This window comes from Muscardinus avellanarius (assembly GCF_963383645.1).
Source record: "Muscardinus avellanarius genome assembly, chromosome: 11".
Classification (NCBI taxonomy): Eukaryota; Metazoa; Chordata; class Mammalia; order Rodentia; family Gliridae; genus Muscardinus; species Muscardinus avellanarius.
This window is the reverse complement of record NC_137797.1, coordinates 5,962,287-5,979,478: the sequence shown is the minus strand read 5'-3', so window position 1 is coordinate 5,979,478 and position 17,192 is coordinate 5,962,287. Positions and strand designations below refer to the sequence as shown.

The 17,192-nt window shown below is 52.8% G+C and overlaps 1 protein-coding gene across 1 annotated transcript in view; it reads right to left on the bottom strand.

Annotated features, from left to right (window-relative positions):
* The window catches only part of EFCAB6 (EF-hand calcium binding domain 6), a gene marked incomplete at its 3' end in the record, with an annotated part of 234,913 nt that overhangs the window by 185,038 nt on the left and 32,683 nt on the right, over positions 1–17,192 (bottom strand). The window lies entirely within an intron of this gene.

Below are 17,192 nucleotides of genomic sequence, written 5' to 3'. Positions count from 1 at the left end.
TTCACCCTGGCCTCCCCTAAGACCCTAACTCCAAGCAGCTCCCACTCACTGCCTTTCCAAATCCCCACCCAGTGCTCCACACATGCTCACAGCTCCGAGGTGCTGAGCTCTACTGTGTGATACACACACACACCATCCATGCCTTAGCTTCTTTCTTTTCTCTTTCTTTACCTCTCTTTCTCTTTCTCTCTTTCCTTATCTCACTCCCTCCCTTTCTCATAGTGCTGGAGATGGAAGCCAGGGCATCATGCCTGCTGGGCAAGCACCTACCCTCTCTGCTCACCTAACCTCCTGCTTTCTCTTCCTGCCGCTTCCTCTCCACTGACAACCTTGCTTCTTCCTTTACAGATAAAACAGAAGCAACTAGAAGACCAGGCCCAGGGTGCCCATGCCCTGTGTCCACGTGCTACGGCCCATTTCTGGGCCAGGAGCTGCAGTTCCCTGATCCCACCTGTGGCCAAGAGGCCCCAGGACACACGTGACCCCATCCCCACGTCCCTGCGAGGTGCTCCTGAACCACAAACATGGTCTCAGAACGAAGCTGCCTCCTTGCCTGGCCTCCTCCCAGTCTCCAGCCTCTACAGAGGCCCTTGCACCAGCTGCCTCCGCTGACCTTCCAACCTCCCGTCTCTGGACATCACTCTAGTAGCTTTCTCCCCACTGCTCCACAAAAATAGCCCTGTCAGGGGCCAGAGATGCCCACCCGGCTGGACCTCGCCACGTCTCCGTCGTGTCTTGCTGTCCACATAGCAGCGTTCAACGCAGCTCGTGGTCCTCTTTCTGGAGGAAGTCTTCCAGCTTGGGTCACACACTGTGCTCCCGGGTCTCCTGCAGCCCCTGGCTGCTTCTCCTCAATCCCCGGCCCTATCCCACTGACCAGCTGGCAGTGCCCGCCGACCCCATCCTCGGGCCTCTGCTTCTCTGACCACTCGGTCCCTGATGATCGAGTCCTGAAGCTTCAGCTGCCTGTTGAGGCACGCACGTGTCTGTCCCCAGCCTGGGCCTCTGCACCCAGTAAGGACCTCTAGGTGCCTATATGACACTGTTCTTGAGAAATGCCTTGACTTATCAAACTGGGACTACTTCCCCCATGGACTCCACCCCAATAAGTGGCACACTGTTCCTTCCACGGCTGTCTGCGTCCCATCCCCCACCACTGGTCTCCCAGCAGCACAGGTGGCTGCGCAAAGCCACCAGGAAGCTCACGTCCAGTGTCACCGAGAGCCCAGGCACTCGGCCACTCTCTGGCCTCAGGTCCACCTGTGCCCTTGCTCCCTGAGTCCTGGTCACACCAGCCCCGCTGTTCTTCCCCAAACGCTTGGCTCCCCACCTCACTCTGCTGCTCTCCGGGATCCCCAGCAGCGTGCCTGACCTCCATGCAGATCCCTGCTTAAACAGCATCTGCTCCGAAAGGCCTCTTGAGCCACCCGCACAAGTGGGACTCCGTCCGCATCTCGGCATCCTCACTAGGTACCGTGACACTTGTCTATCTCTGCCTATTAGCTCCACGAGAGTGGAGTCTGTTCCCCACTTGGTCCTTGGGGTCTAGGGCAATATGGAGCACACTGCAAATGCTCAGGAAATAGTTGCTGGAATGAATGAATGAGTGAATGAATGAATGAATGAATGAATCCACCTTCTTCCCATCTGCTCCCTCCCACTGAAGGAGGCTTGTGACGGGTCTGCCGCCGCCGCCTCAAACCATGGGTCCACGCCCTCTGGACTAGCCCCAATGGCACAGTGACGGCGCTCAGTATCAATGTGGCACTGATAACACCATGATCACTGGCTGAATGTCTGTCATATGTGAAGCCTCAACTACACAACAGAACGCACCAGCTAGCGCGGCCTGGACGGCCCAGACAGGGACTGCCAAGCGCAGACGAGCCGAGAGGCACCAGCTGCGTCAGCCCCACACCTGCTCATCAACCTTCCACCCGCCCCAGGCACAGAGAACACTCAGTTCCTCATCTGCCACCAAATCCCATTCAGCCCCTCTGGGAGGACGGAGGAGGGCAGGAGGCAATGCACACCTTTTGTGTGTGTGTGTGTGGTACTGGGGTTCCAAGAAACCCTTCTACCTCCGGGGCTACACTCCCAGACCTATTTTATATTTTTATTTGGAAACAGGGTCTCTTAAGCCAGCGCGGCTGGCTCTGAACCTGCGCGATCCTCCTGTCTCCGCCTCCCAAGCGCGGGGATTACAAGCGTGCGCCACCACGCCCAGCAGCGATAACACACCTTTAAATGCCCAGAGCCACCCATATGGTTTTCAGGCAGCGCAGGCCTGGCACAGAGCTCTCACCCACCAGAGGTCCGTCTCCAAGTTCCTTAGCATTTGTCAAACCGAAGTTTGGCACAGTCCTAAGATTGGAGCTGCAGATGGAGAGGCTCACCAGAAGCACCAAAGTTAGGGCTGTGGCGGGTCCCATACGTGACCAGAGAGAACATGGTAAGGAGGCGGCGGCTGAGGGCCCCACATTAGTGTCCAGGCCACACCCGTGCTCCCTGCCCCCACCGAGGCCCAGAGAGTCACCGCACAGCAGGGCTCGTCTCACACCTGGCCTCTGTCCCCGCCTTACTCCACTCCTATTTCTAGGGTCCCCTTATTCCTCCTTGTGTGTCTTGCACACCGCACTTTGGGCACTCTGGTACCCCCCCAATAGCTCAGATCTCGGGCAGAGGCCCAGGCCACGCCCACCCCTTGGACCAGCCCCTTCATCTTCTCAGCTCAGCGATGCCCATGTGCCACGCGTAGTACCTGCACCCAGAGCCTCGCCCTGGGCCTGCGTGGTCCACGGGGCAGGATCCGGCGCCCTCTCTTCTGATTTCCTAACTGCTCTCCTATCCGATCGCTGGCTCCCTGCCTCGACCTTGACATCTTGGTTTGTTCGGGCCTGGACTCTGTACGCAGCCCCTCCTTGGGGTGTGTGAGAGGGTCTCTGCCGCCTCCCTGCCTGCCTCTACTCCCCAGTCTTCCCCTTCCCAGCCTTGGATCCCCCACTCTGGGAGGAGTGCTCACGGGGCCAAACGCACCAAGAAGAGAAGGTGGAGGGCCACTGCTTCTCGTCTCCTCCCTCCAAACCCAGCGCGCTTCTCAGAAAAGAACTTGCTCTTGCCCTCCTGACTGCAGAGGTCAGCTGGGAAAGGGGGGTCTCCCTGCCTGACTCCTTCACCTATGGACACCTAACTCTTCCAGGTGCAGTAAACCCCTGTCCACCACCTGCTTTCACACACCTGCACGCTAAGAATGGCTCTCACATTTTTAAATGGTTGGGGGAAAAATCAAAGGAGAATAGTATTTTGTGACATGTGAAAGTTATGTGCATTTCAACTTTCAGTGTCCATAAATAGATCTTATTGGCACGTGGCCACACCCGCTCATTTGCATACCACTGGACTGCCCTCTCTCTAACCCAGGCAGAGTGAGGCAGACCTCCTGACAGAGCTGGAAATACTGCCTAGCACTCTGTAGCGCAGGCTTGTTGACCCATGATCTTGCCCCATGTGCCTCTCTCCCACTGTGTCTGGGTGGGTAAAACATCTCCGATGAGATTTATGTGCACAGTTACGAGAAAAAGACTCAAATAACAGCTAGTTATGACATGAAGTTAAATGCACAGAAGTCAGGAAATAGGGCTGAACTAGGTCCTGCGAGGCTCTCTGAGGAAGTCCCAGTGCCCGTTCCACTTGGTCCCTCCCCTCCCCAGCAGCGCAGCTCCCTGAGCTTGGGGCTGCGGGCAACACTGGGCCTGGAGTGCACCTCCCCACTCCCCCACCACATCCCACCTCCCTCACTTTCCCCTCTCAAGCACACCCAGCTTCCCGCTTACTCGGCCCCCACAAGCCCCACCAGGCCCTGAAGGCAGACACTACAGGACCTTGGAGCCAGGCCAGGGAAACGAGGGATGGGATTGTGGGGAGCATGGTCTGCAAGGTCTAGCGTGGTCCCCTGGAGAACAGGCTGGGCACAGCTTGGCAGCAGAGGACGCTCCCAAGCTCCGAAGCGTGGCTTCATAAACCAGGGCCCCCAGCTAACATCTAAAGCAGAGAAGTGAACCCTACTTCACACAGGAGTGAAATAAAATGAACAAGTGACGACTAAAAATAAATGTGATGATTTAAAAGAAGCCATGGGAGTAAATTTTAAGTTAAAATATTCTGGAAAAGATTTGGATGACTTCTTGAAGGCAGAATCACAAATGCTGCCCTAGAAAGCAGAGGCCACGTGCACTTAAAGACTAAAGGCAGGAACGGGAAGACACACAGATCCCCAGGCATGGGGGCCCCTGGAAGCACATGAACTGCTCTGGGATGAAGCCGCCCCACTGGGCAATCCCAGTGTGCCAAGTCATTCTTCTCTCTCCTCCCCCTCCACAAGGATCCCGCAGGGTACAATGACTAGTCAAAAGCTCTGAAAAAAGGCTTGAATCCTAGCTCCACTCTACTACCCAGGAGACCTTACAAAGCAATGACGCCTCCAAACTTCAGTCTCTTCACCCACTAAGTGGGGATGAAAACAAGCACTGTAACACGTTCAGTAACTGGTCCACACACTGGCCTCAGGGAACTGCCACTGCCGTGCCCAACCACGTCTCTCCTTTTCCCTCTGTCACTCAGACTGAGATAACAGAAGCCCAGAGAGAGGACGACGTCTGGAACAGGCAGGAGTCCAAGACCAACGGCAGGCTCTGGATCCGTGAACAACTGTTGAGTAGATGTGTGATGGATGGCTGAGTGGGTGGATGGGTAGATGGATGTATGGGTAGATGTGTGATGAATGATTGAGGAGATACATGGATGGATGGATGGATGGATGGATGGATGGTGGAGTGGGTGGATGAGTAGATGGATGTATGGGTAGATGTGTGATAAACGACAGGGGATACATGGATGGATGGATGGATTGACGGATGGATGGATGGATGGATGGATGGATGGATGGATGGATGGTTGAGTGGGTGGACAGGTAAATGGATAGATGGATAGTTGAATGAAGGCATGGGTAAATGGATGGATGGATGATGGATAGTTCAATGGATGATTACTGATGAGTGGATAGATGGATGGATGGATGATGGATGGATGGATGGACTGGTGTTTTGATGGATGGGTGGGTAGACTGATGAGTAATAGATTATAAATGGTTGAATGATGGATGAATAGATGGTGGATGGATAGACAGATGAGTGGATGTCTGATGAGTGAGGGAGGGGTGGTTTGGTAGATGGAGAGATGGACAGTTGAACTCACGGGTAGATGAATGAGTGGCAGCTCAATTGGTGATAAATGGAAAGACGATAAATGAGTAGATGATGAATGGATGGACTGACAGATTGGTGTTTAAATGGATGGGTGGGTAAAATGATGAGTAATAAAGGATGGATGGATGGACGGATGGACAAATGTAGGATAGATGTGTAGGTAAATGGATGGATGAATGCGTAGGTAGATGGATAGATATGTGGGTATGTGGATGAAATGATGAATAATGATTAATGGATGGGTATATTGATAGATGAATAGACAAGTGGATTGGTTAATAGGTAGACAGATGAATGTTTGGATGGATGGATGGATGGATGGATGGATGGATGGATGGTTATGGGGATAGGTGGGTGGGTAGATGATGGCTGGCTGGCTGGATGGTCAATGGCATGATTGCAACATTCATAGAACAGACACTGCAATAAAACAAAAATATCCATGTACACGCAGGGCAGCTCCACAAGGGCAGATAGGCATCGCATTTCCCAGAGGACTCAGTGATTGCTCTCAAGCTTCCTGGTAGAAGAACTGAGAAAGAGACAGACAGCAGAGTGAGAGGGGCTCATCAAAGCAGTGTGAACACATCTCGGGGGACATGGGCAAGATGTGTGCATTTCCCATGCTAATAAGACCCCCCAGAAAGGTAGGAAGCTTGAGAGCTCCTGCTTCCAAGGGGCTGCTCATTGAGTAAGGATGTAGCAGCCAGAGGATGCAAGCTGGACCACTAGGCGTGGGGGCTGAGGCCCAGTGAGGGTCAGCTCAGAGGCCCCACGGCACGGTCCCAACAGTGCTGCAGTGCTCTAGAGACAGCAGACCTCGGGTGCTGCCAAGAAGCCACCAGTGAAGGGTGGGAGAGACACACCCCACCCATGGCCCATGACGGGGACAGAGGGGTGCAGAACAAGGGAGCTGAGGCAGAGCCCACCTCTCCCCAGCTCAGGGCCCTGGAGCCTGGAAGAGGATTTTTAAACGGCACCAGCCTATGCCGGACTGGCTCATCCTGCACATGACCAGAAAGCCCCGAGACCTGCCTAATGCAGCCTTCGGGGACAAAGAGGGGACACTGGCTTGTGCTTGCATGAGAATAGCACGAGAAGAAGAAGACCCCGCTGCTTCCTCCTCGTCCCCCACCGGGCTCAGATGGTTCAATAAACTGCCTACAGCGCATGTTATTAATACTCAATGGTTCTTTGTTTAAAATTCTTTTTATAGCACTTTGAGCCACAGGAAGGAAAGCTGTGAACCCAAATAAATACGGCCACCCAGACTTTAAGAGAGGAGAGAAAAGGCCTGCTGTTTCCTCTCCACAGTCCAGAATTCTCACTCGGCCCGCAAAGTCCTCTGGGGATCTGCTCCAAGGAGGGCTGCCCGGAGGCAGGGAGGCTGCGGCAAGCCGGGCACAACCGCAAACTCGCTTAAACCGTGGACCGTTTTATTCTTGGCTCCGTCTGGCTGTTTTCTGTTCGGTTCCTCCCCTGAAGCCACTTTTTCCTGGCTGGTTTCTAACAGAAGGGGGTCGGAACCGCGTCCCACCCGCCCCCTGCAGACTGAGCCCAGGGGGGCCTCCCCCAGCCCTGGTCTCGGCTCCGCGGCAGGATGGGAGAGTTCAGCGCCTGCAGCTGTCAGTCTGACACCTCTCCGTCGCCACCGCCACATTCATTTTAAATTTAAGAAGTACAAAATTTTAAATGCAGCCACGAAGAAAGGATTTCTCTTAACAATAAACACATCAATGCTCATTTTCCGTATTATTCTACTTTTGGCTATTTTGTATAAAATCTTTAATTAAAGTTTTTCTTTGAAATTGTCATTATCAACCCAGAAGAAAGACGGGTGGGGGAGAGAAAAGAACAACACAGCTGTGCAGATATGAAGCGCTATTCAGGACTAAATGAACTGGAACGAAATAAGCGGCTCGACTGGCGCGCTCTGCGTTTTGGCGCTGTGTTCTCCGTAGCGCAGTCTAACTTGTCACTTTATATCGATTCCATCTGTTTACACTCTGCAGAGGATTGGCTTCCTACCGTGAACATTTCCTATTTACCAGCTGGTAGAGATGAGCCAAACCAGATAGGAAAAAATTAGACTACATTTAGAACCTCATAAACACAAACTTTCAATTCGGGGACACGTGGGCAGAGCGGGGCGGGCGCGGCTCACCTCCCACCAAGGCCCGCCTCCCCGGAAGGGCTCCGCGCAGCTCTGGGGCTCACCCAACGGGCTAAGGACACGCCTTTGTTTATTGAACATATGCCTACCCTGCCTCGACAGAAAACTGAACAAGCTTGCATAAAAAGCTATCCAAGTGACAGCCATGAAAATGGAGAAGAGAGCAGGCAAAAATGATCCTCTGGAAAATCACTGCACCTGAAAGTCACAGTTGCTATGATGGAGCAAAAATCTGGTTTGGGGGGCCTCCTTGTAGCCAAGGTGAAGAAGGAAACTTGTGACACATACTCCGTGGGCCACAGAAACCTTCCCCTACATTTGATTTTTATTTTTTAAACTGTTTACCTGCAGCTAGGCATGGTGGCACACACTTATCATCCTGGTGCTTGGGGGGCTGAAATAGGAGGTTTGTAGGTTCAAGGCCAGCTTCGGGAACTGAGACCCTCAGCAACTTAGTGAGACCCTGTTTCAAAATAAAATAGGACTTGGGTGTAGCTCAGAAGTAAAATGCTCCTAGGTTCAAACCCCAGTAACCCCCCAACACACACACCCAAAAGCTAACCGGCTATGTATAGCTTAAAAGACTACTAATGAGAAACTCTAGCTACCCACTGAATTTATATCACCGTCATGGAAAGAAGTCCCAAACCTATACCCCAAGGAAGTCAAAGAGGGTGTCAGGCCTACAGGAAACATTCCTGCCTCCCTCCTCCCTTACCCGGCCACATGCACAGCATATGGCTCTCCTCGGGCTCAGGTGAAGAGCATGGACCACCCCAGCTCCTGCTGGAGACAGCTGTTCAGCAGGAGGGACAAGCCATGAAGGTCATAAAGGTCGGGGGCCTTTATGCTCTTTGTTTCAACGTCACAGAAGAGGCTCCTGCTTTGAGGAGAGCGAGAGGACTGCTCCTGTGGGCTGGGCCGGAGCTGGGCGCCGCCCTGCTGTAACAGTGCTCTGCCAAGACCCAAGCTAGTCACAGACTTCCTCATCAGAGACCTGGACCAGTCACACTGAAGATGAGTAATGGAGCCAGGCATGGTGACGCACGCTTGTAATCCCAGTACTTGGGAGGCTGAGACAGGAAGAACCCAAGTTCAAAGCCACCTCAGTGACCTAGAAAGGCTCTCGGCAACCTAGTGAGACCCTGTTTCCAAATAAGAAATAAAAAATCAGCTTAGGTAGCTTGGAGGCAGATTGCCTCTGGGTTCAATCGCCAATGCAAAATAAAATAAAATAAAAAGATAGCCATATAAGTTTTAATGTAAACTGTCCCCCGAGCCCTCACAGAAACAAGGCTAGCAGTGTTGGAAGTGGGGCTTGGCTGCTAAGGAGTCATCGCTAGGGTGAGGCTCTGGGGGTTGAATGAGACCGTCCTCCTCCTCCTCCTCTCTCTGCTCCAGGCCTCCAAGATGAGAGAGAGCCTCGCTCTCTTCACCTCCCACCGCCTTGCCCTGAACTCTGCATATCTGGCCTCACCTGGACTGAAACTCTAACATCTCCAAAAGCTCTGAGCAGCTAAGTCTGCCTTCCTCTAAGTCGTGTGTGGCCAGGGTCATGGGTCACAGCAGTGCAAATGTTGGCTGGGTCAGACGGTGTGTCCCAAAGCAGCCTGCCTCCAAATGCCGGTTCCCCCGGGCGTGGACAAGCACCAAACCAACGCACAGAAAATGTCCCTGTCCCTCAGAACTACATTATGACGTCAGATTACCACACAGCAATAAAAGCATATTAAATATAAATACATGTTAAAAGACTGTAAGAGAAAGACAAAGAAAGGCTGGCTTCCACAACATTCTATGTCTCCCCAATGGCCTCCTCTGAGCTTCACGGTGCCATCAGGAACCCTGGAAGGATCGGGATGGCAATGGAGGAGATAGAGGAATGCCAGGGATCCTGTCGCAGGATCTGGGGACTAACAGGATGTGGAGGGTGAAGAAAAGGAGAGTCAAAGTAGGGCCCCGTTTCTGGCACCGGGAACTGAGAGATGGGATCGGGAAGGCCAGGCACAACACAGATCTGAGGGATCCCAGGTTCACCCGGGGCACAATGAGCGAGCCAGAATGCCTATGCCCACTCCTTCACTCCCATAGACATCCTTCCTCTTGGAAAACTGATCCAGTTGATGTTCCCAACACCCAGCGTGCCTCCCTGCCTTCCTTCCTCCAGCACCACCGAGTCCCTAGTCCTCTGCAAGGCCAGGCTGGAGCCTGCTGTCTTCCGCAGCGCCCCCTGGTGGCTAGCTCTGGAGCCTTCCTTTTGCAACGCAGGGATTTATTATCTACACCACTCAGTAGGCTTGGGCTAGAGCAACTTATATTAATTAAGGAGATATACTGACCAATAAAAAATTTAAACTATCATAATGTATTGCTTAGTCCCCTGTTTCCACGTCGATTTTATGTTTCTGGAGGACAGAGATGACACCTAAGCCTTCCTATTTCCTAGTGCCTCCAATAACTTACCTGGTACCCGTATGTCAGCAGGTGCTCAGCAAATAAGGTGACTGATAGGAAGGTGCGCAGTTACTTCAAAGGCCTCAGCTCAGGCTGATGCCCCATTCCAGTGTTCTCAGCGATCCCCGAAGGTCCTCTTTCCTCATGGCACAATGCTGTTATCAGAAATCTGCAGTGCATCCTCTTCCTGCCCCATGCTTAGGGCTAAAATGTGCCTTCAGGCAGGGCATAGTGGTGCACACCTTTAATCCCAGTACTTGGGAGGTTGAGACAGGAGGATCATAGGTTTGAGGCCAGCCTCAGCAACTTAGTGGGACCATTTCAAATAAAAGGGTAGGTAGAATGTCCTTGGGTTTAATCCACAGTACCAGAAAAAATTAAAAAAAAATAAATGTGGCCTTCAAACACGTTTGCCTTTTTCTCCAGTCTACCTCTCTCCCCCTTCTACTACTCCTTTTTTTTTTTTTCCAGTACTGAGGATAGAAACCAGGGGCATTCTACCTCTGAGCTATGGCCCCAGCCATATTTTTTATTCTTTGAGTCTCACTGAGTTGCAAAGGGCCTCACTAAGTAGCTGATCCTGGCCAGGAACGGCAATCCTTCTATCTCAGCCTCCCAAATGCTGGGATTACAAGCATGTGCCACCACACCCGGCTTCTAGCCTACCTTTCAAAAGTGATCTGTCCCAACATACTTGAAAAACATAGGTCTCAGCCAGGCATGGTGGTGCCGGTCTATAATCCCAGTACTTGGGAGGCTGAGACAGGAGATTGCAGGTTCAAGGCCAGCCTCAGTGACTTAGTGAAGCTCTCTACAACTTAGAGAGATCCTGTTTCAAAATAAAAGAATAAATAATAGAGGTAGAATGCCCCTGACACCCCCAAAAAACCTAAGTCTCTACAGAATAGTCACAGGGCTGTCTCCATGCTGTGCCCAGTCACTGCCCATCACCCACCTACATGACCGTTTGTTGGGCCACACTGCCATCCTCCTGCCCCAGCCTCTGCCCACCTCAGTGGCACTGAAACCCTAACCTTCTTATCAACTTGTCCCTGCCTATCCCGAGTTCTGTGAACTCTTCTACAGACTTTATTTATTCATCCAATAAATACTTGCTGAGTATGTATCAGGAATGGTTCAAGGCACTAACATTACAGCCCCAAGAAGGACAGAGAAGGCACCAGACTTCCAGAAAATACACATCCTACTTGTAAACAAGTAAACGAGCAAATTTCGGAATGTGCGAAGTGTTGAGGGAGCTATCAGTTGTAGGTTGAAGACAGCTCTCAGGCAGAGCTCTGACACTTACAGGATGTTTCCTTTTGCACACGCAAAAGCCACGGGCGCCGTCACCTGCGAAGCCAGGTGAGAGCCGGCCTATGTTTTGAAGAGACTCCCCTCCTCTCCTATACAATACAGATTGTAAGGGGGAACGGGGAGGACACAAAATGAGGGAAGGGGTTCCTGATGGAGCCGGAGCAGAGCTGGCAGCAGCTTAGGCTGCTATGGTGGTACTGGGCTGAAAGAAGTGGCCAGGTCCAGGGTCCCGTTGGGACGTGGCAGACAGGACTTGCAGGTGGACCTTGGGAGTGGCTGTGGACTGGCCAGTGTCTGCCTGAATCTGGTGAAGCAGAGCAGATCACAGGGCTGGCGGAAGAGCGGAGGTGATCTGTGCCCATGGACGCTGGCCAACCTGGGCCCTGGAAAGGGAGACAGATGTGGATCCGAATCCTCCCTCTTTGTACCTTGCAGCCACACATTTGCTGTCCATGCACTCACAGGGCTTATGTCTTCCGAATGCAAACTCCTCCCAGGTCTTTTCCGGTAGCCTCTATGAGCTCTGGTGAGTTTATTTTATCCAGTTCTCACACGAAGTCCCAGTGATGCTGGGGACCTCGCCATGCGGATCCCCAGCTCCACAGAGGCGGGGTCCACATGCTGGGTCGCTGAGACGGCCGGTGCTCAGACGCTCAGGCGGGCTGAGCCCAGGGAGCTGCCGCTGCTCCCCGCCTCCTCGCTCTTTCAAACCTTTACCCCACAGCCTCCTGGTTGAGTTACTCAATTGCCACAGGCAGGAAAATGTTCTTTAAAAGGAACCAAAAAGATAAACAGTCTGACATAACTACACACTCTGATATTACGGGACCTTTGCTGTTGTTTCCTCATAAAGGCTTTAGGAAATTAACAATAGAGCCACCAAAAATATGTTCTAGGGTAGAAGTCTTTTCAATATAATGTGTGTGTGTGTGTGTGTGTGTGCGCGTGTGCGTGTGTGTGTGTAATGGCAACTGATTGTTTGGTGTGAGAGTCTCTGGATCAAAATGTAAGCGCCACTCTTCATCTAGCTGCACGTAGACGCACAGAGAAAAGCTGTGACATTATTAATCACTATATTCAGTTATGATTGATAGGCTTTTCTGCGGGGAGGAAGAAGTGCCTGGGATCCAATCTGTCCCAACAGCTCTGTGATATGCTAACATTTCCTTCAGCTGAAAGAGGAGATGTGTCCAAATACCTGCTACAGTCGGCAAGGAATACCAAGTACAGCAAAGCAGAGCCGATGAGAGAGCAGCAGGAGGTATTAGGAATTAACCTGCACAGTCTCGCTGTGAGGTGGACACGGCCCTTTCTCTAGACAAAGGGACTGCATGCCAATATATTTGCTCACACGAGTGTGCAGTTATAATGTTGAGGTGTGCTTAAGAAATGGTGGTGATTCTAACAACTCTCTTTATACCTTGAGCCATATTTTTTAAGTTTCTTTTTTTAAAGAAAATTCACCTATCTGGGACAACAATCTACCCATCACTTTTGTCTCTGCTCCATGAGGATATTACAGAGCAAGCAAGCAGCTCAGTACCTGTAATTATTCACTAATTGCTTCTGGAATGACAAAGGCTACGTCTCCACAACTCCAAGGCACCAGGGTCATCCCACGGAGACTTGCGTCGGATCGCCGGGTGTCCAACATACTCACTAGTCACGGCTGGCTGGGTAGACCAGATGTTCCGGCGTCGGGGCGCCTGAGCTTTGGAGCTTTCCTTTGTACTGAGAGTTACTCTGACTTGGATAGTAACATGATATGAGACAGACAGCCTGGGGCTTTGGGTTTTTCATACTTCTTTAACTGAATGACACATTCTGGAATTCCTTTTGTGCGTGACAGAGAGAAGTGAAGAGTCATGATGTTGGTAAGTGTAGAGCATGTCTTCATACAGGACACAGCGGCCCCGCCGCTCATCAGCCCCCTGCCCGGGCTCACCGCCGCGCTCAGCCACCTCCGGGGCAGGATGAGTCCTCCTCCTTTGCAGTCTCCTCTTTCTCTTCTGCCTTCCCCTTGTGGGGGCGGTGGCCAATGATAAGTCAGAGTAACAGGACTGACCCTGCTTGGCCTGACAACACACGCAAGCTCCGCTTCTGTCCCTTTGTCCCCACACTGCCTTACCTTGAGGATGTGAATAAGCTAAATCTGAGGTCTGGGACTTGGCCACCACCCCAGGATAGAGCTGGCCCCTGGCAGGGTGCAGAAGAGACGAGGAGGTGGGAAGGAGTGAGAGAGGGCAGCACCAGAGAGAGAGAGAGAGAGAGAGAGAGAGAGAGAGAGAGAGAGAGAGAGTGCATGAGCGCAGAGAGGCATGCTCCCAGATGCCCAGCTGAAGTAGATGCTATGCTAGCTGGGCACCAGGACGACTATGTGGTAGGAACAAATAACTCCATCCGCTCACACACCAATGGAGATGGAGAGACGGCTCTGAGATGGCCTGGGTCTGCCTGTGGGCACGACGAGCTTCACATCTACTGAATGCAGTCAGCCTCCATGCCGATGCTGAAGAGGCCCTGAGAGGAGGGCTGCCAGGTGGTCAAGGCAAAGCAGCTGGAGCCAGGCTTCAGGGCTGCAGCCTCAGCTTCACCGCCCACTGACTGTGCCCACAGCAAACCGCTTACCTCTGGCCTTGGCTTCCCCTGTGCCAATAGGAGTCCACAGCGGCCCCACATTGGGGCTCTCCTGGGAAGTGACTTAATATAGCAAAGCTCTGTGAAGACCTCCAAGGAAGTGCTCGATCTGTGCCGACCGCCGCAACTGTGAGTGGGCAGAATCCAAACAGCGCCTTAGTGCCCAGAGGGCGAAGGCGACGGCGGTGGCCTTGAATGTGTTCACCTCCCCCCTCTCCTCCCTGTCAAAACCTTCTGTTTGCACCTGCTCATTCGGACGCCGCCCCCTCCACGCGCCATATGCTTCAGAAGCGGGACCCAACTGCCACACCAGGGGGGGCAGCCAGGGCGGATCCAGGCAGGTTCCAATGCCAGGGGTTGCTTTGGTGCACCTGGCCCTGTGAGGTGTGGGGAGCTGTGCCCCTTGTTTTCAAGGATCAAACTGGAAGAAACGGCACATTGGGAAACGCTGAGAGTGAAGCACCTGCAGGCTGCACCTGGGATGGCTGCGGCCCCGGGCCCGTGAGGGGCGATGGTCACGCAGGGGGGACCGCACTCCTCCAGCCTTCCCTTGGGTAAGATGAGACGTTCCTGTGTTGAAGCTAATTCACTTGTCTCTCATGAGGATGGAGGAGCAGCCACCGGTGGCAGGTAAAGGCCGCCACCACAAGTGTCTGGCAAGGAGAAGCAGCTGTGCTAAAGTGGAGGAAGGGATGATGTCTACTGAGCCTCTGCTGGGCGCCCGGGGCTTCACATACATCCTTCTCATTCCTTCCTGCAGTGCTGATTGGCTGGGTTTGTAAATCCCACTGTGGAGATGAAGTGATTCAGGACAGCGAGAAGCCCGTGCAGGAAGCAGCCAGGGCCTGGTTCTCTCTAGATCCCACTGCCACAGGGAACTAGGGAGCTGAGAACCTGATGACCAGAGAGCTCCAGAACCATCAAGGAGACGCCCAGCAGACGCCCAGGTGGGGAGCTGAAGCGAAGCACAGGGTCACAACTGCGACCGAAATGAAAAGTGAGGACCAGAGAGGCAAAGAGTGTCGTCCAAATGCAGATTACAGCTGAATGCAAAGATAGAGCAGCCCCCCAGGATGCTGAGAGCCCCTGGCTGCAGAGCCAGGACCGGAGCAGCCTCCCCAGAACATGAGAGCCCCCAGGCTGCAGAGCCCCTCCTCCCTGGGACAGGGCAGCCCCATGGAACAGAAATGCAGCTCAGTCACTGAAGACAAAGACCAGGCTGGGGACCATCCACCTGGCCAAGGCCAGAGGCAAGCCTCAGGGAGCCCAGAGCCCGGCTGAATGGTGCACAGGATCGTGGGCATCCACTGGAGGGTCGAGTGCCCGCGAAGAAAGGAGAGGCTGGGAAAACCGTCGTCAGACAAAGTTCACTGCACCAGAGACAATTAGGCCATACAAGTGCGGGGGTTCCGTCATCTGGGCTCCACCTCCTAACCCTCTGCTAGTTTAGGAAGGCCGGGCCACCCGTGCACTCATGGAGCCGGCTCCAGAGTGCAGGCAGAGCCACATCACCCCTGCCTCCTGCGAGCCCTGTGGACTGACGGTGGAAACAGAGTGTTCTTTCATTCCTAAAGGCTCACCGTTTCCCAGCACTGACCGCAGAGTGGAGAGAACCTGACTTCGGCAGTTTCTAAGCCAGGCGTGGAAGTGCACGCTTGTGATGCCAGGACTCTGGATGCTGAGACGGGAGAATCATGGGTGAGAAACCAGCCCTATGCTTAGTGAGCCCTCGGCAACTTACTGAGACTCTATTTCAAAAATAAGATAGGGCTGGGAGTGTAGTTCAGGGAGAGAATGCCCCGGGCTCAATTCCCAGTACCACAAAATTAAAACTGATGATGACGATGATGACGACGACGATTCCTGGGTATTCTCGGACCCCTCACTAACAGGCTTGGGGTCTGAACTGCACCCCACCAATAGCTGTGCTGTGTAGCTGGTTGTTCTGCACGTCTGGCTGTTGGGCGGAGGGTGAGATGTGACTCACTGTGATATTGCCCCCTCAAAGGAGGCCGCGGCGAGGAGCCGCACGGCAGCCAGTGCGCGCTCAGTGTGCCAAGTGTTTGGGTTGGCTTTGTTGTTGTTTTGGGGTGTTTTCCTTTTTGTTTTCGTTTTGTACTGGGGATGGAATCCAGGGGCATTCTACTTCTGAGATCTACTCCAAGCCCATTTTTTACTTTGAATCTGGGTCTCACCAAGTCATGGAGGGTCTCACAAAGTTGCTAAGGCTGACTTCAAAACTGCAATCCTCCTGTCTCAGCTCCCCAAGTACTGGGATTACAGATGTGCCCCATCATGCCCGGCTCCAGGTGCTTCTTACTGGGTATTTTTTTAACCATGTAATAGCCCTCCTATGTGGGCATTTTATTAACAGATAAAGAAGTCCAATGTCAAGGAATTGCTTAAGGCCATCTGGCTGGGAGATGACAAAGCCCCAAGATAGAAACCAAGATCTGCCTGGCCGTGAGGTCAGTCTTGTGTGCCCACACCTGCCTGTGCAGAGCCGGCATCCCAGGCAGCACTGGGGCTGCGGTCCCCGCTGGCTGGAGTGCATGGCAAAGAGGGCCCTGGCGCCAGCCTACCCTGCAGCATCCTCCCATCATCTGCTCCCTGATGCCCACCTGCGTCCTCTGTCCTCACAGAAAGTTGCATAAAAACTACTCCGGTCACTTTTCTTTGCCCAGAGGGTTTCTATGAGGAAGAGGCCAGATGGAAAAGGAAATAAATGGAGGGATGGAGAGCCGCAAAGCCCCCTCTCACGTCCACAGCCTCATCCCTGGCGATGCCCGGTCCTGGCCCGTGCCCGCTCGTGCACTACAGCGCGGCTCCACCACTGACCCACCACAGTATTTACGCCGCTTCCATGGCTGACATAAACAGCTCGTTTCCCCAGGAGTATTTATTTCATGATTGACACTGTGTACAAAGACCAATAAAAAACACAGACCAAAAATAATATTAATCCAATTACGTATTTACGTTTTGTGTGTGTGGTCCTGGGAGTGGAACTCAGGGGCTTTTCTACCTCCGGGCTGTACTCCCAGATCTATTTTATATCTTATTTGGAAACAGGATCTCACTAAGTTGCTGAGGCTGGCTTCGAACCTATGCGATCCTCCTGCCTCAGCCTCCCAAGCACAGGGATTACAAGCGTGTGCCACCAGGCCCGGCAAATTACGTATTTCTTACAAAATAATCAATGGACAATGGAAGAGGGGGAGAGCTGTGCCAGGGCTCCTACCAATACAGACCACAATGAAGCAGGTTCTTAGGAACACACCATGCGATAAAGTCACCATATTAAGATGAATTGTCTGCTGTCAGTGGTACCAGCCAGGGAACTTGAA